Source organism: Camelus ferus, chromosome 5 (genome assembly GCF_009834535.1).
Source record: "Camelus ferus isolate YT-003-E chromosome 5, BCGSAC_Cfer_1.0, whole genome shotgun sequence".
Lineage (NCBI taxonomy): Eukaryota > Metazoa > Chordata > Mammalia > Artiodactyla > Camelidae > Camelus > Camelus ferus.
The window spans coordinates 73,173,844-73,199,231 of record NC_045700.1 but is presented as its reverse complement, the minus strand read 5'-3'; the positions used below and the strand labels follow the sequence as shown (position 1 = coordinate 73,199,231).

Below are 25,388 nucleotides of genomic sequence, written 5' to 3'. Positions count from 1 at the left end.
AACTCCACTTATTACTATCTTCCACCAGCAGGGAAGAGGGAAAAGGCCGGGGTAAGACATACCCAGAACTTCGAAGAGGACTGCCTAGAAGCTTGGAGAGTGTATGTAACTTCCCGAAGGTCACACAGCTCTTTGGTGGTAGAGCTGATTGGATCTGAGGTCTGTGTGACTCAAAAGCCATGAGGCCACTCACAGGGGAAAGAAAGAAAACGTATAGCTGTTGCACTCCAAATTAACACTGAACCTATTAAAATCCATATTTTGAAATAGTTATAAAAATGTTTCAATTATGTAGAGATAAAACGTGGCAGTATTAAGAGAGAAAAGTTAGAGAAATAGAAATAACGTTTGATAACTATATTGTGAATGATAGAAAAAAAAATACTCACCTTTCACTGATGGAGGTGGGAACAGAAATGAGACAGAGCCAAGGGCACCATTTGTTTTTTTTTTTTTTTGGTGGGAGTTCTTCACTAGGTAGAGCAAAACCCTCAATAAAATAAAAAACTTTATTTTCTATCCAGTGTCTTGGTTATATTCATTTAATAGCTTCAGTAGGGAGATGTTACAGCTGCTCTCAAGTTAACATCAGGTAGAAAGCAGATGAAATCAGACTCCAGGACAGCTAAAGCAGTGGCTCGTAGCCGTGGACACACATGAAAATCACCTCAGAAGCATGTTTAAACTCCCTGATCTCTGCTGCGTCCATGCCTTTGAAGTCAGAATTCTGGCCATGTGACCTGTATTCATTTGCCAAGGCTGCCATGACAAAGTGCCACCATCTGCGTGGCCCATGATCGTTTATTTATTTGCTGTGATCTATTTTCCCACCGTTCTGGAGGCTGGAAGTCCGAAATAAAGGTGTCCTCAGGGTTGGTTTCTTCTGACGCCTCTCTTCTTGGCTTGTGGATGGCGGCCTCTTCACAGAGAACACATTCCCAAGGACAGTCACACTCTGAGGTACCAGGTGTCGGACTTCAACGTATGAATGTGGAGGGGGCACCATTCAGCCCCTAACAGGACCAAAGAGTGTTTTTAACCTCCACTCCCAAGTGATACCAATGTGCAGCCAATTTTGAGTCAGTGCCCTAAGTAGGATTCTCAAACCTTGCTGCATTAGAATCACCTGGGTAGCTTTAAAAAGTGAAAAACACTTGTTAGGCATCACCTTCAAATATTTCATTTGATCTATGTGGGATGGGATATTGTTCTTTTCCCAGATGATTTAAATGTGTACCCAGGTTTGAACACCACTGTTCTAAAATGTGTGTTTTTTTTTTTTTGAGGGGGGGAAGGTAATTAGGTTTATTTATTATTTTATTTATTTTTAATGGAGATACTGGGGACTGCACCCAGGACCTCATGCATGCTAAGCATGGGCTCTACCACTGAACTATATCCTTCCCCACTGTGTTTCTTAACTGTATAAACAAAAGAATATTTCTTACCTGCCTCTAAGTTTTTTCTTTGAAAATTTGTTAAGAAATACAGCTCTTTTCTATGAAAGCTGTGTATCTAACAAAGTAAAATTCAGATATAAAAAAGAGCTAAATACTTCTAAGGTGGTATAGTTTCAAGTGTCAAACATGGGTTTGGATATTATTTTGTGTGTGACTTACAGCTTTTTTTCTGCTTAAAGAAAATAAATCAAAGGAACTTGGGCATGTCAATCAGAAAGCAAATGAAATGAAGTAACTGACACTTTAATGATTACGTTGACTAAAATGTCATAACTTCTAGTGAAATTTTTTGATTAAAGAAATTACATTTTTCAGCTTTCAGAAGGCGGCTAGATTTTCCTTTCCAGATGATATAAAAATCTGATAGAAATCCATTGATTTAATCAGGCCAGTTTCTGTGTTTTGCAGTAAAGCTACGTATCTGGCATTTTTCATTAAGGCTTCATGACAACTGGCTGCTTCCCAGAATACAGGACTGTGACAGAGATTATTATAAAGCCATGGACTAGCTGCCCTTGTAATTTGCCTGAATTATGTGTATATTTCTTCACTCTGTGGGCTTAAAAGAAGGCTGCACTTGGGTGAGGAAACAGTATTATTGTTTCAAAGACAAAAGACCATTTGTACTGTGCTATGTTAGATGGACACACTGTCTTTCCTATTGTGCCTTAATATTATTTTTGGTTTCAATTTTTTTCAGAAAGTTATTTTTAAATACTATGAATTATAAAGCTTTGATCAAGTGATTCAGACGTGGTATTAAAGATTAGAAAATACATCATTTAAACTACAAAATAATACACTTCCAGGAGAGTAGTTGATTTTTATTTGTCCTTTCTTTCTATTGATTTCTGACACAGAGATTTGGGAATGTGAGCTTTTACCTTAAGACAAAATAAAACTTTTATTTACATCTCTGCAGTAAGTAATCACTTTCTTAAGTTGTGGAGTATCCATGTCTTGCTGAAAGCTCTGCAAGAAAGCTAAGGGCTGAGATTAAACTAGACTTAAATGTATCAATAAACTTAGATATCTTATTTAAAAACACTTAAGAATGTAGTCCTAGAAGTTTACTGGCAAAGTACCCAAAGGAGGAACCAAATTATGTGCTTTTCTTTTTTTTTTTAATTCAAACTAAGGACTGACCTAGGACCCTACTGCCAGTGTGGACTGAGGTTATTATTTTCTCAGTGATGGGAGATGCTTTTGGTTAAAAACAGGCTGAATAAAAAAAGAATGAGAAATGAGGTTTTGTGTTTTGGTTTTAATTTTTTTTTTTCCACTGTGGAATCATAAGGTTAAGATTTGGTTAGCATCTCAGTGCCACTATAATTCCCAGTTACTGTGTGAATTATTAGCCCCTATAATTCTTTCTCTCTTTCTTCCATTGTTGTGAGAAAATAACAAAACCTCATAGATGTGCCTCATTGCAGATTATTACATTTTGGTCTCACTGGTGCCTTTAATACTGTTTGGAGTTCTTTCATTTGTACCCTGGGGACCCCTATCCAATGGCTTTCAGGTTTAGCTACTCATAGAGATCCCCTGGAGAGCCTGTTAAAAATGGATCCTCCAGTTTCATCCTGGACCTGTGGAATCAGTGTTCCTGAGGATGGGGCTGGGAATCTTTCTGTCTGACCACCTTTCTGGGTGATTCTTGGCGAGATCAGCCTTTCCCTGGTCCCGGGTATGGTCTTTGGGGACTCCGGGTGGTCCACTCTGGGAGAATGACTGTTCTCAATTCCTCTCACTCTTGAAAGTTCCCATTCCTAACTTCCCCCTTAGAAGACAACCGGTCCTTTCTTTCACTCAAAAACTAAGGCCATCCAGGAAATATCACTCATGTTCCCTTCCGTTTACCTCAGAAACATGTTTCTAGATATCATCTTCTTTGAGTTTCACAGGAAAGGATTTCTTGGTTGAAAGTAAACTTGGCTTTTGCTTTTCAGTTTATCCATTTCCACCTTTAGTTTCCCTCTGTACCACAATCTAGCAACTAACTTTTTTTTTTAATTACATCTTTTCCCCTTGAATTTGAACAGCTCAGATTTCTCCTATCTGGAAAATTTCTTCTCTCATGACCCTTACTACCACTGAATTTCTCAGTCTTTTTCCACCGAACTTCCAAATAGAATGATTTATTTCATCTGTACCACTAACTTCTAGCACTTTTCCTTACCACTGTAAACCTCCTGCCTCAGTAATTTCCTCTAATTATGGAATCAGTTTTCTTTTCTAGCAGTTGGACTGGCATTTCAAAGCAGAAAATAAAGAGTATGAAGAGAACTATGAAAAGGTTTTTCTTTGTCTTAATGAAATTAGGAATACACAAAGGGTACATGAATTTTATCTATTGTAAACATTTGATGAAGAAGTATGGTTGTCCCAGTAAAGATGCTGGTCTCTTGCAAAAGATAAGGTCAGAAGATAAATCTGTCCTAGTTTATCCTTGGCATGTTCATCACAAGCTCTCTTGTTTAACGGCTTGTAACTAAGTACAGCTTTGATCATGGAACTTGATGATGAATACTCACATAGTTTATTGCAAGATGTTTTAACCAGACCTCTCCTGATTTGGAATTTTTTTTTTTCTGTTGCTACAAAGTGGGAATCCCTTTATTACTGGAATATCAGAATAACTCCCATATTCTCTAAAGGTGCCTGTAACTTATAAACTATTTTATTTTTCTTTATATCTAAACTATCTAAATTTTTAAAATTATGAGGAAAGTATTACATGAAAATAAGTCAAATACTCCTATAAAGAATATTTTTAAAAAACCCAATATTCTTTTCTTTCTTCTCTCACTGCCTTGTTATACTTACTAGAAGAACCACTTCAATAGTTTTAGATGGTATTTACTTCCTTACTTGAAGAGAATATGCTTCTTGATTTATTAATATACTTACCTTAGGGTATGTTAGGATCTTCACACACTTGTGCTTCCTGTTCCTGTAAGTCCAAAATCGTGTCACAAACTGCTGTAATTTCTAAGCATGCCCTGATCTGAAATGTGTGTACTACAAAGCTGCACTAAGTAATTTGGTCTGTGTAGCAAAGTAAAAAAATTTGCTTCCTCCCTACATAATTTATTATGTCTAAATATGTGGTTACATCTTTTTCCAGTATCTTATTATGACGTATGCAAGTGCTTTCTACACTTGAGTAAACTGCTTGTGACTACATTTCTTTTCTTATTTTTGTGGTCATTTTTACCTGGAACAAGCAATTGCCTCATTTTTTCCTTTGTTTAATTTTCTTTGAATGATGTTTCTTCCAGCATCCTCAGTAGTCCTATAAAATGTCTCTCAGTACAGTGTTCCATGTGCTCAAGCAGTCAGATAATTTACCTGTTCCTTTTTTATTCCTTCTTCTTGGAGCCTCTGCCTCCTGCCCCAAGCCCCAATATGCATTGTGTTCACTAGACCTGAGGCATGGCTGTTCCTTTGGGAATGCCCATTGCTTCGCTCTTGTATTTCCTAAATTCACATCCTCTTCTTCTTGATTTGTTTCTTTGTTTTGGTGGGGCATATCCTGTAGTGACTTTTTGAAAAAGGTGCTTCGGAAAAGAATTTTTAGACTTTGCATGTCTGCATGTCACTGTAGGATGATTAGACAAGTTAGCTAGACTTTTCATTAAGACCCACCTTACCCCCACTCCACCCCCCACTGAAAATATTACTATTCATAAATCTTTTCTATGGGCAGTTTAGTTTCTCCAGAGAAGAATGCTCAGTCTCCTGCCAAGGGGGATGCAGTCTGAAGGCAGATGTTCTTGGGTTGAAAGAATGCAGTGATCAAAATACAGGTTTTCATATGTTATCAGCACCATACCTCTCATGTGCTGTCTTTTGTGTCTGTTGTGCTTGAGTCTGAAACCCCCATGGTTCAATTCTCTGGAGAATAAACCCAGATTTCCATTGGGTGGTAAAGATTAAGATTTGAGAGCTATGATATGCTAGTAGATGTTTAAGAATTAGCTCTCCGAAAAAAATAGAACAAACCACATTTCTAATTTGTAGCATTTGCCAATTCCTGTAATGTAAATATTCCCACAATGGTTGATTTCAGTCTGTCAGTGTAGGTCACAGCACATTTGGCTCTTGCAAACTGGTACACACCAGCTGCAGCCCACCAATGATTGAGACTTAAAAATGTCTTCATTTTAGCAACTACCCTTACTTTCATCTTCCAGAGTACTCAGTGTGTCCATTTCCTTAAACATTTACAGGGACAAACTGGCTTCCTTCTTGGAGTCATTGACTCGACTTTTCTCCACTCTGCTTAAATGTTTCCTCTACCTGCTTTCCATCTTCAAATGTTAAATTATAGTTACTTCATTTCATTGAAGTTGGAGTTTGTGTTTTTGTTTCCTACTGTCTTTGTGGTTTTTAGAATTTTGAGAGCAGAAGGGAGTGAAACTATATTTTGCCATCATGAAAATTCTCATTTTTCTAAATAAAAACTAGAGTTACAAAATAACACCTGTCATTGTTAATAGCATTTTGAATAATCTTATCTAAATGTTTAAAATTTGCAGTATTTTGTGGTATAAGATGCCGAGAAATATTTTTTGACTTTGCTAGACCAAATTTTTCAGTGCTGCTCTGTATATTAGTATTTCAGATCAGGGCATGCTTGGAAACTTCAGCGGCTCATGGTTTTTAAACTTAAAAGATGTAAAGCATGAGTTAGTTGAGAGAGATATTAAATTTTGAGTCACCTTATATTGGACCTTCATAGATCCTTTATCAGTTATTGCAGCCAAAGGTATTATTGAATTTTGAGGTAGAATTTTTTTTTGAGGGGGAGGGGATTGGATGAGGGTGGGGATAGGGACATGATTATTCAATTTTCAGATTAGAAATACAGAATTAGAATACAGAATGTCCCAATAAAATAAGTATACCTTTTAGATGTTAATAGCAAAAAAACCTGTTGCTCCTTCTATTTTGTAGTCAATAATGATTTTTGAGACAGAATGACATAGTAGTTAAGCCGTGGGCTCCTCATTGCTTCTGTCCCAGAGTGTGACTCTGCCAGTTGCTAATCATGGGACCTTGAGCAAGTTTCTTCATCTCTTGGTGCCACCATATTCTCATCTGTAAAAGTAAGATAGGGTAGAAACTCCTCATAGGCTTGCTTTGAGGATTAAATGTGTTAATACGTTTTAGCATTTCTAGTGTGTGGAGCATAATAATATGCTCGATAAACAGTAGTTATTGTTATTGTTCCTTTTGTCCTTGGCACTAGTGATATCCAAATTGGTTTTGGGTAACACCTGTCCACTTTATTATTAAGATGTACATTAATATCTGTTAATGTTATGTTACTGTTATACCTGAACACACATTTTTTGGGCTGTGTTGTTGTGTGATCCATAGCTATTTTGTAGCTTCATCACCCTTCTGATAATTTAACAAACATAGAGTATCAACCCTGTGTATCATTTTACTATGCTAAATGCTGAGGTTACAGAGTTTCCCAAATGGACTTGTTATTTGGAAAAAAATACTAGAAACGTTTTTCAACCTTCACACCAAGTTGATGAACTCCAAATGGATCAGATTTAAACCTTAAAAAAAAAATAGAGTCATAGAAGTACTAGTAGGAGGTATGGGTGAATATTTTAATGTATTTGGAAAAGAGGAAGCTTTTCTGTTTATTGACATTAAAATCAGAAACCTTAAAGTGAAAGATTGGTACATTTGAATAAATAAAATTTTAACTTCTGACTGAGGGAAGAATCAAAACAAAGTCAAGAGTGAAACACAAACTGGGAAAAATAATGACAGCACATATGAGAGACAAAAGTAAACGTAGTTATCCAATCAATTGGAAAATGGCAAACAGCCTAAAAGAAAACCACAGGAACAGGCCATTCACAGAAAAAGAAGTTACAAATGGCAGGTGAAGATATGCAAAGGTCCTCATTATAATTTAAACAGATTTAAATCAAAGAAAAGAATTTTTCATTGATTGGGAAACGTGGTGTGGGTGGAAGGTGGGAAGAGACACATATGAACACACAGCCACTGCTTCCAGAGTCAAGGGAGAATGTCCTTTGAGGGTAGGATTATCTTGACCTCTGACCTGAGTCCCCAGCCTCCTCTTTATCTCTGCTTTCAAGATATCCTCTTGCGTGCTCTTCCTCTGCAGGTTTGTTTCCTTGGAAAAACGTCTTGGCAGGTTACTTGAGATTTAATGAGGCCTTCCAGCTCTGCATTAATCACAGGTAGCAATTACTTCACATTCAAGTGAGCCAAGTATGTTCAACATTTTAAAAGGCTCCATTCTGAAAGAGCCGGGGTTGGCAGGGCTTGGTTTGTAGCTGTTCAGCTGGATTTTCATATTGTTTTCTGAGGATCCCTGTGCCCATCTTCTTCAGGGGCCCTATCTCTAGAGGAAAACAAAACAAAACAGAGCCATGAGGCTTCTGGTGGAGGAAGGGGCTAGACTGGTCTGTTTGTGGGTTCACATATTCAATAAATATTTATTGAGTACCTATTGTGTGTCACATACTATTCTAATCATTGAGCATAGGGGTGAACATGAGTTTCCATGGAGCTTATATTTTAGGGGGGTAGGAACAGACAATTAAAAAATGAATAAGAATTTCAGATGACTGATAAGAAGAAGATAAAATCAGGTAATAAAATATAGGGATGGAGATAGCCAGATAAATATATACATATGTACACACGTTATGTACAAACACATACACACTTACAGCAGTGCTCTCAAACTTTCATGTGCGTCAGAAACACCTGTAGGATTTATTATAGCTCAGACTGCCTGAGCCCCCCCTCAGTGTTTCTGATTCAGTCAAGGCCTGGTGTGGGGCTGAGGAACTCAACATTTCCCGCAAGTTACTGGGTACTGTTGCTGCTGCTGCTCCAGAGACCACACTTTGGGAACCACTGGCTCAGGGTGTTGAGTGGCCCCTGAAAGCCTCTCCAAAGGGGCCTGAATGATGAAAAGGAACCAATGATGTGAAGAAGATTGGTGCTGGGAGTGGAGGGTGGGAATGAAGAAGACCTTTCCAGGTAAAGCAGAGAAACTGTGGACTGAAGGAAGCAAGGAGGCTAGTGAGGCTGCAGTGTAGCAAATGGAGGGGACAGTGAGAGCAGATGAACTCAGAAAGGGAGGTAGACAGCGGGCAGGCCAGGGAGAGCAGTGGTCTTCTATTCTGAAAGCAAACTTGAAAAACAGTGCCACAGCCCACCTCCAGAGACTCTGATTTAATTCATCTGTGTGGCACCTAGTTATTTTTGAACGCTCTTCAGGTGATTCTGATAAACAGTCAAGGCTGAGAATGATGGATACAGGTCCTTTGTAGCCATGTAAAGTTAAGATTTTGTTTCAAATGTGATGGAAAGCTATTGAGCTGTAGAGGACATAATTGGATTTAGTTTCTAGCTGCTAGAATGGATTTGTAAGAGGTTAAGAGTGAATGAGGAGACCAGTTAGAAAATGTTACAGTTGTTTAGGGTAAAAGTGATGTTGGCTTCATTTAAATGGTAGTGGGGGGATGGTGAGAAGTGGGATGCTGGATGGTGGATGGGGTTTTGGGTAAAACAGAGAGGACTTGCTGATGAATTGGCTGAATCAGATATGAGAAATGAGAGAGAGGAAGCAGACTCAAATATGACTCTAAACTCATCTCTCAACTGGGTGAAAGGTGACACCATTAACTGAAAACATTGGGGTAGAAACTGGTTTGGGGAGAAAGTAAACAGTTTTTATTTTGCTTATGTTAACTCTAAGATACCTTTTAGGAACACTTAAGAGCCAGATTGTTTTTAGGGAAAGGGAGTTGAACTGAGAGTGAACCAGTGCCTTGCTCTTTTGACAGGCACATTGTGATCGCTAGCTCAGATAGGATTATTTTTTTATTTGGATTTCACATGCATCTTGGAAAATGTAGCCTCTCCTATAATGTGTGCCTTTTTTAATGGGTGGATAGAGTCATGACAGGAGCCTTCAAGAGGCTTAAACCTTTGAGCTTAAGCTGGTGGGCATATGGTAGGCACTCAATATATATTTGCTGAATTAATCAATGAATGAATGAGTGAACTTACTTTTATATATGAAGCCCACTTATAATTTTGATAGACAGTGTGTCTTCTGATCACATTGTATAGGGGACACCACATATCCAGTGGTTAAAGACTATGTCTAGATTAGAGTATCATAAAGTATTTAACTGGCCAAATGAATCCACAGAATCCAAAAGGGCAAAGGGTTTTTGGTATAAACAGTGTTGTGTTCCTTATGTTACCAGAGTCTCCTAAGATCTGTCTGGGCTTCTAGTTTGGTGCCTCTGTCTTTTTGCTTATTCTCATGAGCCCGTGTTACCTGTAATTTCAGCAGAATCAGACAGGGTTTGAAACCTGACTTCGCAGAAAGCCCTCTTGCTTCTCTGTGTGTCAGGGCCTGCCAGGCAGAGGGGGGAGAGGGTTCAGGGGCAAGAGGTCCTACAGGCCAGCTTGATGCAGTGTGGTATGTGGGGTGGGAGCTGATTTGCCTGAGATTTCGAAGATGATCAACATCTGCCTGTAAGTGCCTCATTTTCAATGAACCAAAAGTCAGAATTTGTTTCTGGAAAGGGGAGTCACTTCCACAACTAGAGAGATTGGAGAAGCAGCTGAGAGCTGTTCCCAGACTGGATTCAGATGCCTATACTTGGGAATGAACAGGAGCTGCTCCCTAGCCAGGCTGCCGTATCCCTAGATTATGGAGTGAAGAGCCACCCAAACTCATTTCTCCTTATTAGCTACATCCAGGGACCAGTGATTCCACTTCATTCTTGTGTAATGGGAGTTCAAAGTTATATCCAAGGTCTTAACAAGTGTTACCCACGTTCCTCTGAAGGGAGAAAAACTCTATTTGTGAATGCCTTGATAATTCACTTAGGGGCATGAAGCAGAATTGGAGAGCATGTTTGGAGTCTTGACCCAAGATAGGAGAGGAGAATGGCTAAGTTGACACCCTGACCTAAGGAGGGGAATTCATTGTGCTCTTTCAAAGGGGATAAATAGAAAAAGGAGGGAGGAGAGAGAAGATTGCAGATACTGCAAAGCTGGGTGTAGTGACCTGAGGAAATAATCTGGTGTCAGGATGGCCAAAAGATAACTTAAGAAGAGAGATGTTCATTGTTCAATCTGAAATTATTTACTTTGTCATGTAAGCTCTTTTTACACCTCCCTTTCATTAACTGACAAAATCGCCTATGTTCCTGGATGCTTTATGTGATTGGGGAAGTGGATGGGGAGCTCAAGAAAGCTTGAACTTCATATTGGGTCTAATGCTGGAGAACAGAGGGGCTGTGAAGTAGGCACTGGGCTGACTTTGAGAAAATAAGATCTGCCCCTGTCCCTACCTTGTACACACCTAAGGAATCCTCAGAAATTTTGGGAATGGCTTTGGTGGGAGACCCAAACTCCAAGTGGCACTTGGGTCGTTAAATTTTGGGTAGCAAAGGTGATTTCTCTTGACAAAATTAAGGGTTCTAGCTCCTTTAAAGTGATTTGGGCCCTACTGTCTCTTTGTCAACTTTATTAGCTGTTTCATTAAACCTGCACTCCTGACTCACAGTGTCAGCTCTGCTTCTCCAACTGGTGTAGGTTCCTTGGTCTGATCTCCCTTTGGTTTGGACCGGGTTCTCGTTCCCTTGTTCCTGTGATCTTGGGGAATATCAGTTCTTCAATTCCACACCTGGGGGCCTATTTTACTCTGTTTAGCACCTGAACCCAGGAGACATCTGGACACCCAGGAAGAGCAGTCAGACATGACTAATATTCTGGGAGATTGTTTTCCTGAACATGAGTATGGGTGGAGCATTTGCTTTTCAAAGGTCATGTATTGTATGGTCATATGAATTTAAACTGGTAAGGATTTATGACTAATCAAATAATATTAATAGATTATTCCCTCGAGAAGAAGGCAATAAAAGATTCATTATATCAGCAATACTGTAAACCCCAGAACTAGCACCTTGAAAATATTTTGTATACAGCAAACAACAAAGTCAGTGTACATGTTTTTGGAGGAAATAATTATAAATGTTAATATAAGGTAATTAAAAATATTTAAATATTTTAAAGTCTACTTTGCTACCATAGACTTTGTTAAATATAAGTAGGCAGACTTGTAAGACAGGAATGTAGTTTATATGTGAATACTGACCTTTTGACTTCATTCTAACAGTTGCTTAATATTCTCCTATAACAAAATTGTTTCCAGTAATAAAATTACATTGCAAAAACTTCTTAGGTTATCAGAGGCCAAAATTAGATACCTAGAATAACAAAGAAAATACCTCTTGCCTGAGGGCTACTCTAGACAAGAGAAGGATGGTTGTGAAATCACTGTAAATGGAATCTCTCCTGTAGAAGTGGCTACTTAGGAGGTTTATTGTGTTCCAGCTAAGAGTGGAGATGGGAATGATAGAAATACTGAGCTGAGAAGGTCAGGGATACAATAGATTACCTGACTTGAGTGGCTATAGAATTTATGGCCCATGGTTAAGTTTGGTGAAGGTTTATTTACAAAATGAACAAACATACATATTTTCATACCATGCTGATCCTTGAAATAAAAATTGCATGTATATACCTGTAGTAGTCGGCCATTGTTTCTATCCAGCCCTCCCCTCAGCCTTTCCTCTGGGAACAGTGCCCCCTTTCCTTTGGGAATGGCTCAGGCTTCCAGTGGGCACTGCCTTGTTCTTTGTATCACCCTGCCACTCCCTTTTACCATCCTTTCTCTTACCAGGGCCACAGTGGGCTGGCTGGGTGTGGGCAAATGACTCAAACTGGTCCTTCTCCTGAAGTTTGCAAGTGAGTTAGGAAAGAGTCAGTTCCTTTTGGCTGGGGAATTTACAAGCTGTGAAACCCAGGAGCTTCTGATAGCTAGGTTTGCTGCCCAGAGAAGGAAGTCAGTCTACAGTGAGAGGGTCAGACTGTGGAGAGACGCACACTTCCTGCAGTTTGAGTGTTTAATCCCTTAATAATGTAGGACACTTCAAGTGTGCTTCCTATATATCTTTTTGTTGCTTAAACTAATCTAAGCTGGGTTTCTGTCATTTAGCAAAAAGCATCCTGATGAACACATAAGCACACAGGAAAGATGTTTTATTAAAGGCTGGAAGGCTGTAATCCTGAGGTTTATATCACTCTAAACTGGCTGGTTGTTGGACACGACTAAGGAACATGGACTTGTGTTGGTAGAAATTCTATTGATTGAGTGACTAATTGTCTTTTGATAAATATTTAACATTCTACAAGACTAGTCCAAAAACCTAAAGCCTAATCTGTCTCTTTTGGTTAGTCAGGACAGTTGTCCAAACTCATTTTGTGTGATGAGCATTCATGATTAATACACCAGAACTGATAGAACTCTGTCACTCTGTCCCCTAGCTGAGCAAATAGGTCCTTCCTGAAACTGAGTCCGGACAGCCTTGGAGGATACGATACATGTGAGGCCATTTATTGGCAATATAGCCAAGTAGTGAAAGCTTAAGTTCTGTCTTAAACCTTCTCAGCCCTAAGTTAATACTCTCCTGCTGATCAGCTAAAGAATTTGATAAACTACCCTGCTGAAGTGAAATTCATTGATAACGGCTTATTTTGTTGCCCTCTTCAGTTAGTGCTTACTTTTAATTCACTAGAGTAAGTTAGTTGTGGATTTAGGGTCCTATAGTAAGAAGAAGGGGAAATAACTTTTTGTGGAAGCAGCATCCAGTTATCAGTGGTTAAAAACCATTAAATGTATGGTTGCTGAAATTCTTCCTAGTGGTAAGCCTCCCATACATCATAACCATTCTTGGTAAATACTATTCTATATCATATATATAAAGCTGGAACAATCTTACTTTGTGTGTGCATGGCTGGATTTTTATTTTTCTGCCTTGACTGTGACCCAGTGTATAGTACTGGGGTTGACACCCCATCATTTGGGTACATGAATATTTAGAACTGCAGTCTTCTGGGAGACAATGTGGAGGGCAGTGGAAGGAACCTTACACTAGTGGTGAAAAGACTTTGCCATTCCAGCTGTGGGACCTTGATCCTCATTTCTCTTGGCCTTAGAGGGAAGTAACTGAGAGAAATGATCTGCAGGTTTCATTTAAACCTTAAAGCTGGAATTCTGTTATGCCAGGTAATTGGAGATTTGTTTTCTGGTGTCTGATTACAAACCATTTTGGACATAGAAGAAAACAGCACAAATTATGTTGTTCACTGTGTTGGGATAGAAATTGAAGGCAGGAAGGCCTGCAGAGAGCCTCAGCTTAGTTTCTCAGATGGCTTGCCTCCTGTTTCCTTCAAAATAATGGAGAGAGATTTTAATCTCTATCGATTCAGCCTCTGTGGTTTCTTTCAAGAAAAAACATCATAGTGGGTGTCAAGAATCATGTGGTAATTTACAATTATTCTGCTGCATCATGTAATAGGTGTGTATTTGAGAATAATCGTTTTAGTGGTGCTCGTTTGCTGAAGTATGATTATATTCAGACAGGAGGAGCTTTGTAAGTGACAGAAACTCCAGACTTCCATGAATTTCATGTTTAAGCTCATTAATGGCAGAGGCTGTTTTTGGCATTCTGCTATCTGTGCTGTTCCTTGGCCCTTCCTCTACATGGCAGCTGTGGGAAAACCTCTGACAGGAGATAATGGTGATTTATTTTAATTTAGAGGCTAAAAAGTATTAAAAGAAATTATCTCTTTGGGAAGGAACATTTGAGGAATGTTTTAAGAATCTGAAGATGGTATGTTGGGAATTATCATACTGAAATTGGGAAGTTTCTAGTTCCAGTGGGGATAAACATATCCATTTTCTTGGCAGTGAATATGCTAATTAATATCAGAACATTCTACATTTTAGGAACAGGTACCACTTCCATTAATCTTTTCCTTCTCATAGCTATACTCAATAATTTAGTCATTAATTAGCACTCTTAGGGGTTATTGTAGGAGTCTCCTAGTTTTTCTCCCCTCTCACTTTTTTTCTAAATACAACCTTGTACTTTATCAGGTAGATCAAACCCAGCTAAGATCAGGTCACAGCCTTTAGTGGTTTCCTACTGTTTAGCAAATAGATCCCAAACACTGCTGCTTAGCACTGAAAGTCTGTGACAGTCAGGTGAGATTCCAGCCTTGTCCCCCATAACTCTCCAGCCAGTACTCTACATCCTGCTGGATTCAATATTTGCTCCAGTTGCTTGTTCTCTCTTCTTTCCTTCATAGACATCTGCCTGTGCCACTCATTATATATTGTTCTCTTCCCATCTTACAGTCAAGTCAAGCCTGACTGCTCAGGTCTTCTCAAAAGCCCTTAACTTCATTCATTCTTTCCAATTCACTTCTGTTAGAATAATCTTTACTTCCTTTAACTCTGCTGGAATCGTGAAACACACTTAAAGCATTATGATTGTTCCTTTGGGTTATTATTGTCTCTTTTATATATATTATATATATATATATCCTCTGTGTTTATATATATATATATCCTTTATGTTTATATATAAATATATATATATTCTTTATGTTCTATCCTTTGCCTAGATTATCACTTTTGAGGACAGAGGCTATGTCTTTCTGCTGCTTTTATTTTTCCTGTGAATGGTACTTTGCACAGGGTTGGTCTTGGTAACTGCTAGGTGAATGGGCCAGTAAATGAGGGGTTTTTTTGAAACCTCTTCTCTTGCAGCTTCTTTATTTTTGCTTATTTCACTGAGTTAGAAATCTCTCACTAATGTGAATTTGGTGACTTTCATGGGATCCTGCGCCCATGTAGATGTTGTTAGTCTGCTGTCAGGCTGATAAATTGTAAACACTGGTATTCTTGTCCAGAATCTAGTTCTTGCACTGCTGATTCTCTCACATATTCTCAGACTATCCCCTCTCTAGGGCACAGCCACCCCACCCTTGGCCCATCTGCCTCTGCTCAATGAGGATGCTTCTTCCTGGAGAGCCCCTCCTCGCAATTCAAGGTCCAAATGGAATAATGATACTTTTCATGCCCAAAACCTCATTTTGCCCAATCCTTGTTTTCTTGAGCATATGCCCTCTGATTAGGTCAAATCCTGTAGTTGTTATTGATCTCCATTATTTTTATTTTTCACCTTCAAGCCCATAAGCATGCCTCATAGGATCTGCAAAATTTTCCCTAAGTTTTAAGCTGTCCTAAAGCAGACCCGTTCTACTTTTAACCTTCTCATATTCAAATGTAAATTCAAATGCATCTCTTTGCATTAGAACTAATTTACATCCAGTTCTAAATGATCCAAAAGCCAACCATATTTCTGGCCTCACTTAACTTTCTCTCGAATGGCTCCCCTTTAATTGTGTGTTAGCGCCTGTATTTGTGCAGGATCAGTTTATTAGCTGATAATTCCTCTCAGGTTGAGTTTGGTGGGTGGGATGAAAGATTGAAAGATGAGTGAATTGGGCTTTTTTCTGGTGGGGGAGATAAATACTCCATGTGTCCACATTATTTTTAGCGTCCTTTTGTGACTTCTGTATGCATATCCTTCTTTAGATATCATCATGAGAATTTGTGAAAGAATCTTGGATCAAAGCCATTATATTAGTGTGAAAATTTAATTCAAGCAAATATTTACATTTGAATGTCTGTTATGGGGACTGTCTGAGCTAATGGCTGGAGAGCTAAAACATAAATAAAATATAGCCTCCACCCTTATAAAAACAGAGAAAGAAGAGGCTCAGTGGACTGCAGAAAGACCATGCTATCTAAGAAAGTCTCTCTCACTGTCTTCACACTGCATGGTACACATACACAGAAAACTCTGTTACCTGTTACAGTCAAATGTTATATTCAGGCTTGACAAATGTTCTAATTTTTAGAAAGTTATTGTTGATGTTACAAGCAAATTACCAAGTTACAAAGAATTTGCAAAAAATGAAGCATATAACCACACTAATCTTTGCTTTAGCAAGTTTTTCAAGATTTTAAAGTGCCACTATGATCATTACTATAATATCAATTAGCATGATACTGAAAATGTGCCAGGACACCTGTGATGAGAGAGGCTAGTAATAGCTACCGTTAATTAAATGCTAATTATGCATAAGTGTTTACAACCTTTCCTTCTTCAGAGCTGGCATCATCTCTGGGATGTGAGGTGTGAAATGGACTCTACTTTGAACCAGGGGAGAAGTAACTGGCCTAAGATCACTCATGTAACTGGCAAGTGGTGGAACCGGGCTTCAGACCCAGGCAGTCTGGCTCCAGAGTCTTGCTCTTAACTACTACTCTATTTCGCCTCTTAGTTACTCCAGTGACTTCACACTTTGATGTGCACAGGAGTCATCTGTGAGAGCTGCCGAGATGCTGACGCCTGGGCCCCAGTCCTACAGAGCTGGATTCAGCCCATCTGGAGCTAAACCTAGGAATCAGTATATAAATGAGCTTTTGCATGATTCTGTGGGCTGCAGCTGCACTCTGAGAAATACGCGTTGCATGTGGTGTTTCCAGGTGTTGTAATGCATATACACACACGAGGATGTGGCCCTAATCCTGTTGTCCCTCTCCACGAGGACTCCTGCTCCAGTACAGTACACTGGAACATAGTCTAGGGAAAGAGTTAGAACAATTTTTAAAAAATTTCCTTAAACTAGTTCTGTGACTTTGGCCAAATTAGCTGTATTAGGTTTACATATACAAAAAATATATTTAAATATTTATACACAAATAGAGAGAGAGGGAGAGAGAGAGATTTATTATAAATAATTGGCTTATACGATTATGGAGGCTGGTGAGTCCAAAATCTGTAGTGTGGGCCAGCAAGCTTGATACTAGAAGACCTGACAAAGTTCCAAAGCAGTCTTCTGGAGAATTCTCTCTTGCTCATGGAGGCCACTCTTTTTGTTCTATGCAGACCTTCAAATGAGTGGATGAGGGCCACTCACATTATGGAAAGCAATCTGCTTTACCCCAAATTCACAGATTTAAATGTTAATATCATCCAAAAACACCCTCCTAATTGACACAAAAAATTAGCCATCATATCACTTAATCCCTCTGGGTTCCGTAGGTTAAAATCCCCATTGGTAAAATCATCAGGGTTTGTGCTAGCTGATCTTAACTATATAACAGAGGCACCAAACAGGTGACCAATGGGACATACCTTGACAACTGATGGCTTTAGCTTGGCTCACCCAGAGTTACCCCATCTAGTGTTTTTAAACATTTGCATTACTAGTAGTTGCTAAAAAATTTCACATGAATATCTGTATTTTAGGTTTCTTTTTAAAAAAATTAGTGATCTGGCACCCTTGCATGGCCACAGTGTAGCTGAGTCACAGATGCCACCTGTTGGAGGGGTTTGCTGTCTCCCAGATCTCCACCACGCCTGCATCTCGCTTACTCTGTCCATGACATTTCTGTGAGCTTCTGAGTGCCTGTAGGCATTTGCGTTTTTGACCCTTGTCACCAGCTACCAAATGTCTGTGGCAGCTCCACCTTCCTGATTAAAAATGACAGCGGGAGAAGTAGGATCCTGACGCACATGAAAGCCTGTGCCTGGTTGGAAAACAGCTATTTCTTCATTGTGTGAGCAGCGTGGTTTATCACCCTTCCCAGGGTTGCCCTCTCTGGGCTCCTCAGATCACTACCTTATTTTGAATTAATAAAAGCGTTGCTTTTATTCTCCTGCATACTCTTTTTTGGTAGGTGATGATAGAAACTGTGAACTGGCTTCTTCAGAGATACAAAGATGAAGGAACGTTGATGTAAGAAGAGAACCTGCTAATTTTGCATGGGGTTGAATTAGTTCAATAAACAGTTTCAAATGTGAGAATTATCTTTCCTCTAGCCAGGCTGGCTTTATAGGAAAATAGAGTGGACAGTTATTTAAAGTAAGATGTCAAAGGTAACATAGCTTCGTAACTTCCCATTTGCTCTCTGAATGCTGAAATGACTTTGACCGGGACAAAGCCTTTTATTTCATAATGGGAAGGAAAGTTCAGCCTTTTATTCCATCATGAGAAAGGAAGCAGAGACCTCTGAGAGTAGCAATACACAGTCTAAATTGACACAGGAACAAAGTGGTGATATTAGATCCATATCACAAATACATTTTGATGGGGGACTAGGGAAAAGACGAAACCCAGGGGCCTTGCAGATCTGAAAATAGCAGAGGGAAAACGGATACAGTAAGGGGGAGGCTTGGAGGACCAGGATGTTCTTTACTAACAGCTTAGTATGGCTAACCCAGCCACATCCTTTTTTTTCATGTTAACATGCATATAGTCAAGTTGTTTTTGTTTTTTTTTTTTGACAAAATATATACAAATTTTCTTCAGGGCCTTGAAAATTAATTCCATTAGTCATATGGCTTGCAAACAAGCTCTATTTTTCTGTGTTTAAAAATGTATTTCAGATGTATGGCATTGTGGTTTCTCTAAAAGTTGTTCTTCATAAAAATAATTCAGGAATGTTAGAGTCTTTGTCAGTTTCTTGGCAAATGGTGTTCGATTATGTATTTATACTCCATAGGACACACAATTTTAGAAGTATTCTGGAATGTTTCCAGATTTTATTTTGGAATTCAACATTTGGGTACTCTATTAATCCCAATCAATAATAGTTTGTAATAGTCATTAATGTGTTAGCTCTAAATAGCTGCTGTATTCCATCTCATCAAGAATGTTTTCCTTTCCCAGAGTGTATATTTGAATTTTGTATACAGAGTTTTTCTCTTGATACTTGGATTCCTGTGGATAATTTGCATGAAGATTATCCAGAGAGAGAATGCATAGGTTTTAATGTCTAATGTAAGATTTTATGCTTGGGAGGCATGTGCTTGCCTCTAGATTTTCCATTCTTAGAACATTTCCTATTACTTTTTCTTTCTATTAATTTTGAACATATTAAGGCCATCATTAACTCTAACCATTTCATCTTGAATAGATTTGTAGCTTTCTTATGTTTCAATCCACCTAGTAGTTTATTTTTAAATCCCTTTTCCTTTAAATCATAGAAAAAGAAATATTATACTAAGCAAAAGTTTTATGCTTCCTATGCTGTCTTTTGGAGTAATTTTAGTAAATTACTGACTATAGCTCTGGAAGATTGCTTATTATGCCATTCTGTTAGGAACTGTAGTCTTGTTTGGCTCAGAGACAAAGTAAGCTTAGGTCCGAGGGCCATGGCGGTTAACATCTTTTTCCTTCAACCAGATAATAGATTCTATGTGAGAGGTAGTTTTGGAAATGAAACTTTAGACCTCAGAGGGTTATTTTTGATTGACAAGGATAGGTAATAATGGTGCTTTCTCTTGGCCCAAAGGCTAAGATACTTCCTGCCTCTCCATTCAGGTAACGGGTGGAAAGTAACAAGAAATACATTGTGTTTTAGAAAAATAAATAAATGGACTCGGAGGAAGACTGTGTCTGTTTAAAGTAGTAATTCTGCTATAATTAAAAACATAAATAATTTGTATTTGGGATAATAGAAGTGATTAAACCATCCTTGGAATTTACATGGCACAGTGTATAGTAAAGTTTTTCTTTCTAAATGAGAGAAAAATAAGTTGTAAAAGACTCTCTGTCCTCAGAATAGCTTGCAGATTTTGTTCTCAATGCCTTTATCTTCATTCTTGTCCTCCTTCTCCCATTAAAGATATATAGATGCAAAAGGAAAGATGGTTCACGTATGGATGGGTCAGTAGGGTATCAGTGGAAAGACCACCCATGAGCAGACTGCTGAGGCTCAGAGTTGCCATGTGCAGTTTGGGGCATTTAAAGAAGAGTGCAACACATATGGTAACACGTTTGTCTGTGTTACCACTGGACTAACCACAGGTGGATTATCCATGCTGCTTTTAAAATCTCTGGTTAGTTTTTTGCTTCAACTCACAGTTCTTCTGGACCACCCTTCTTTGTGTGCCGACTAATGCCAACTAATTTCTTATGCAGCCTTGGCCCTACAGTAGTGTTAGGATCTGGGGCAGAAGCAAACTTGGAAGAGGAGGTTGCTGCTTCAACTTGGAAATTCGAAGGGCAGGAAGCTGAGCAGGTGTTGACTCTGTGGAACCCCAGGGAGGACTTGTCCCTGCAGCCTTATGAAACCCTGCTTTTCTGTTGTGCAGGAGAGCACCATGTTATGTTAGAGGTTTTGTTCACTTTCTGCTCACTCATTGACAGCTGTCCTAAGTTTAGAAGTCACCTGGGTATCATTAGATACATGCCAGCAACTAGAATACAGTCTAACCTGAGTAATTAGACCTGAAGCTACTAGTCTGCTCAAAGATAGGAAAACCACTTTCCGTGTGGTTTGTTAATTTATTTTAGGGGTTTCTTTGGTGACTCTGATGACTTACATGTGTATTCATTACCTACTTGACAGTTAAAAAGTTGTTCAGAAAGGCTATGTCTCCCTCATGGTCCTAGATGAAAAGGTAAGAAACTTAGAGGGAAAATTACATCTTCTCTCTTGGTTTATTTTTAATATTAATAAAATGTCAAACCTCTTTAAATGCTGAATTTTATAATGCATGTGTACTTTGAATTATTTTGATATAATGCATTTGTACTTTGAAATACATGTACTTCTGTCAATAGAGAGAAGCATGGGAAAAAAATTACATGGTCCCTCATGTAGCTCAAAGGGCCTGGTCCATCAAAGCTGGTATAGTTATCTTGGATGACTTTCAGTTTCTCCCTTTTCCTTGTAAGGCCCACTATCTTCCACATACTAATCTCTCACACCTTCCCATTGCTGATATGTGTCTGGCTGAGTAACTTCTAGTGAATGTAGCTTAAGTGTCTTTCACTTATCATTCCTGTGACATTCTGTTACCTCAAGATAACTTACAAGCCTTATTTACTTATGAGTGGATATATTGCTTTTGTGCATGACATTATGCTCTAGAATTTCTAGGCTTTGAAATTATTTTCTGTTGCTCAGGAGTCCAAAAATCAAACTGTTTTCTGTTATCTTTATCTTTTTTAACCTTCAAGTAAGTTGAATTAAGTTGGATGCACCTCTGGTCTTGGGAGAGCTTAAGCCCAAGTGGTCACATAAAATTCAGACCATGGAGGCCCCAAGAGGCCAGTCCAGACGTCCCAGCGAGGTGTATACACTGCAAAGAATGACTAGGGACCTCCTAATAATGATAATGACAAGAATAGCTATCATATTTTGGATACTTACTACGTTTTGGACTCTTCCTGACATATTATCCTAAAGCAATCAGCTGGGAAGGTAGCAATACAGTACAAACTCCTTTTCTTTGCATGGAAAGGCTGCCTGCACACCACAGGGGCGGCTTAGTTTTCCAGTTTCAGTTTCCATTCCTCACTATCAACATTACTTTGTCTGATCAGAATGGTCTATTTATGGTTCTCTATAAACACGCATGCATTTTTTTAAAAAGAACTGTTTTATTCTGATAAAATTCTCATAAACACACAATTCACCTATGTAAAGTGTACAACTCAGTCGTTTTTAGTGTATTTACAGAGTTGTGCAACCACCCACAATCATTTTTAGAACGTTCTCATCTCACCTCTCCAAGAAAATCATGCTCATTAGCAGTCGCTTCCCTTCTGCCCTCCACTCACCTTTCTGCAAGCCACTAATCTATTCTCTATTGCTATAGATTTGCCTATTCTGGACCTTTCAAATAAATAGAACCATACTGTGTATGGTCTTTTGTGACTAGCTTCTTTCACTTAGCATAATGTGTTTAAAGTTTATCCATGTTGTAGCAAGTATCAATACTTCATTTCTTTCTATTGCCAAATAATATTTTCTTGTATGAATATATCATATTTTTTATCCACTCATCAGTTGATGGAAATTTGGGTTGTTTCTAATTTGGGGCTATTATGAACATGCTGCTGTGAACATTCATATTCAAGTTTTTGTGTGGACCCAAGATTTCTCTTGTGTGTATACCTAGGAGTGGAATCGCTGGGTCATATGTTTATTCTATGTTTGACTTTTTGAGAAAGTACTAGATTGTTTTCCAAAGCAGCTGTACCATTTAATATTCTCACCAGCCACAGTGGCTTAGGGTACTAATTTCTCCACATCCTTGCCATTATTATCTTGCCTCATTATTATCTGTTTTTTGGTTATAGCCATGTGAAGTGGTATTGCATTGTGGTTTTGGTTTGGTTTCCCTGATGACTAATGATGTTGGGCATTTTTCCTTGAGCTTTCTGGTCATTTGTGTATCTTCTCTGGAGAAATTCGGGGAAAATTTATTCAGATTCTTTGCTCACATTTAAAATGGATTGTTTCTGTTACTGTGTTGTGAGAGTTCTTTATGTATTCCAGATAAACATTATATGAGTCAATATTTTCTCTCCTTTTGTGGGTTGTCATTTCACTTCTTAATGGTGAAGCACAAAAGTTTTTAATTTTAATGACATTCAACATACCTATTTTTTCTTTAGTTGCATGTGCTTCAGTTGTCATCATTAAAAAGCCATTGCCTAACCTGAGGTCATGAAGATTTACCGCTCTGTTTTCTTCTAAGAATTTTATAGTTTTAGCTCTTATATTTATGTCTTTTTTATCTATTTTGGGTTAATTTTTCTAGGGGTCCAATTTCATTCTTCTGTATATGGATATCCAGTTGTTTCAGCATATACTTTGCATTTTGAACTTTTATTTTTCCCAGAATGCTCTTCTGTTTTCTTGGCTGTTGGAATCTTTTGAGTCAGCTCACCTTCTGCTTCCTATAGGATGTCTTTCGAGCACCTTAATTAAAGCAATCTCTCTCCGTTTAACTTACCTTTTCATGGGTATGTGCCTTTTCTCTCCGCAGAGCTGGAGGTAGGGAACTATATCTTATTCTCTTTGTGACTCACAGTGTTAACTGATGCCACTGTCAAAGTCAGTGAAAGGCTGGAAGGGCAATAGGTTTTTCTTGGTTCTGTAATTATGACATTGTTCATAGTCTCAGATGTGACTGTATTTGAGATGCAGGAGGTAATCAGAGGTACCTACTTCATGGCAATACTTTGCACATTCTTATGGCCTTATTGAAAATTATGTTAAATACATTAAACATTCTATTACATACGCATTTTTAAAAAACAGCAATATTGACATTTGTATAAAACCTTAATAATTATCTAATGTTTGGTTTTTGTGTGAAAAGAATTTGAGAACAAGGTTTCTTCTTGTGAGAAATTCTGTATGTTATCATAAGTATCTAATACACTTTAATCTTAAATGATTGACAGAATAAGATGCATCTTCTGTAACAAGGTAGGTCAGTGGATATTCTGCAAATTGTTTTTGGGTTTTTTTTCTGGATTATACATTGGTGACCCTGTCATTTCCAGGGTTAATACAGAATTATCTGCCATTTGGGTAACTGGGTGAAGATATGATTTTGGGGATAAGGTTGTATTTGATGAGAAATACTGTGAGTTATTTTGCATATGTAATGTGCTCCCTTTAATGATTGACAGAATGGGACATGTCTTATGCAATGTACAGCAAATCGGTAGATATTCTACAAGATATAATTCTTTTTCTGGAGTTTATATTACTGAACCCATCCACCTTTGCAGACTTGTGAGGATAAGCTGCCTTCTGTTTTCCATGAGGTATTCCTGGGAAGGTGGCATCCAGCAGTTCTGCATTTCTGGGTGCTTTTTAATGCAATAATCTCATAGCTCTGTAATATCTAAAATATCCCCAGGTATAGCTAACACCTCTCCAAATGGTGTATAAAGGCAAAGGAGAAGGCTTCTCAACCAAAGTCTCTCAGTGACTTTCCGGGATATTGCTTAGGAAATTGAAATTGTCTTTTTGATGCTATGTTTGGTTTTCCTTTGCATTTCTTATTCTGCTGGAGGCTTCCAGAACATGGTGCAGTGTTAGTCACTGCAGATTACTCCCCTCCCTCCCCCTTCTCTGAGATGTTAGAATGGTCCGGGTGATCTGATGGCTGGTTCAGAGACAGCTGTTTTATAATTTCAGAATAAGTGGTTTAAAAGGCCATTTTACACAGAATTACCCTCAAAGTGCATATTTGAGTCCAGTATAGATTGTACTGTACATTTTCACAGGGTGTGTGCAGTGACATTTGGTACTCTGTAATAGAGATGAGAGATATCTGGTTTCTCAAGGCTGGCCTCTGAGTTAATTAGGTGGGACTGTCTTCCAGATGTGTAAGGTAGTTCCAAGCAAGTACTAACTATTTATAGCTGCTTCTCTATTGGTGCCAGAAGTAACTGTGCTCTCTCCTGAACTCCTGTGGCATCTTATCTGTCCCTTGCTGAGTGCTCTCATCACCTTTCACCCCCTGTTGTAGCTTAGCTCTAGCTATTTCCCCCTTTATCTCCCGTCTTGCTTTTCATATTGTTTGACTCCTGGTGTTTACCTAAGAGATGTGGTAATCACTGGTGTTGGGCAGCAAATATTTCAGCTCTCAGCTTTCTGGGCAGGTGATAGGATTGCACTTCCCGCCACCTCGGTTAGAGGACTCCCTTTGGCGCAGAAGTCACGCATGTCACTTTCATGGAAGCGCTTGGTAGCCGGTGTTCAACTCCTGCTTTTCCTTCCTTTACTATGATCTTTTGTTGAGATGGTGCCCCAGTCCCTGAATGACTGCCAAAACCAGAGCTCCCCTGCTGACCTGCAGAGGACATATAGCTTGAGTGAGAAATATATTTTTGATGCTTTAAGCAGCTGAGATGTTGGGTTATTTGTACATGGCATAACCTGGCCTGTTATGACAGATGCACTAAACCCGTGCTTCCAATACAGTAGTCCTTGAAATATGGCTGGTCCAGTTGAGATGTGCTATCAGTATAAAACACACACTGGATTTTGAAGATTTGGTATGCAAAAAGTATGTAAAATATCTCATTAGTAATTTAAAAATGTTCTTTACATGTTGAAATAATATTTTGGATGTATTGGGTTAAATAAAACGT

At 38.6% G+C, this 25,388-nt stretch overlaps 1 protein-coding gene and 1 long non-coding RNA gene across 2 annotated transcripts in view; both read left to right on the top strand.

Annotated features, from left to right (window-relative positions):
- The window catches only part of PLCL1 (phospholipase C like 1 (inactive)), a 301,427-nt gene that overhangs the window by 113,376 nt on the left and 162,663 nt on the right, over window positions 1-25,388 (top strand). The window lies entirely within an intron of this gene.
- LOC116663755 lies at window positions 8,738-25,058 on the top strand. Its single transcript, XR_004320077.1, has 3 exons — window positions 8,738-8,747; window positions 9,757-9,760; window positions 23,685-25,058. It is a non-coding gene; the product is annotated as an uncharacterized LOC116663755 (long non-coding RNA).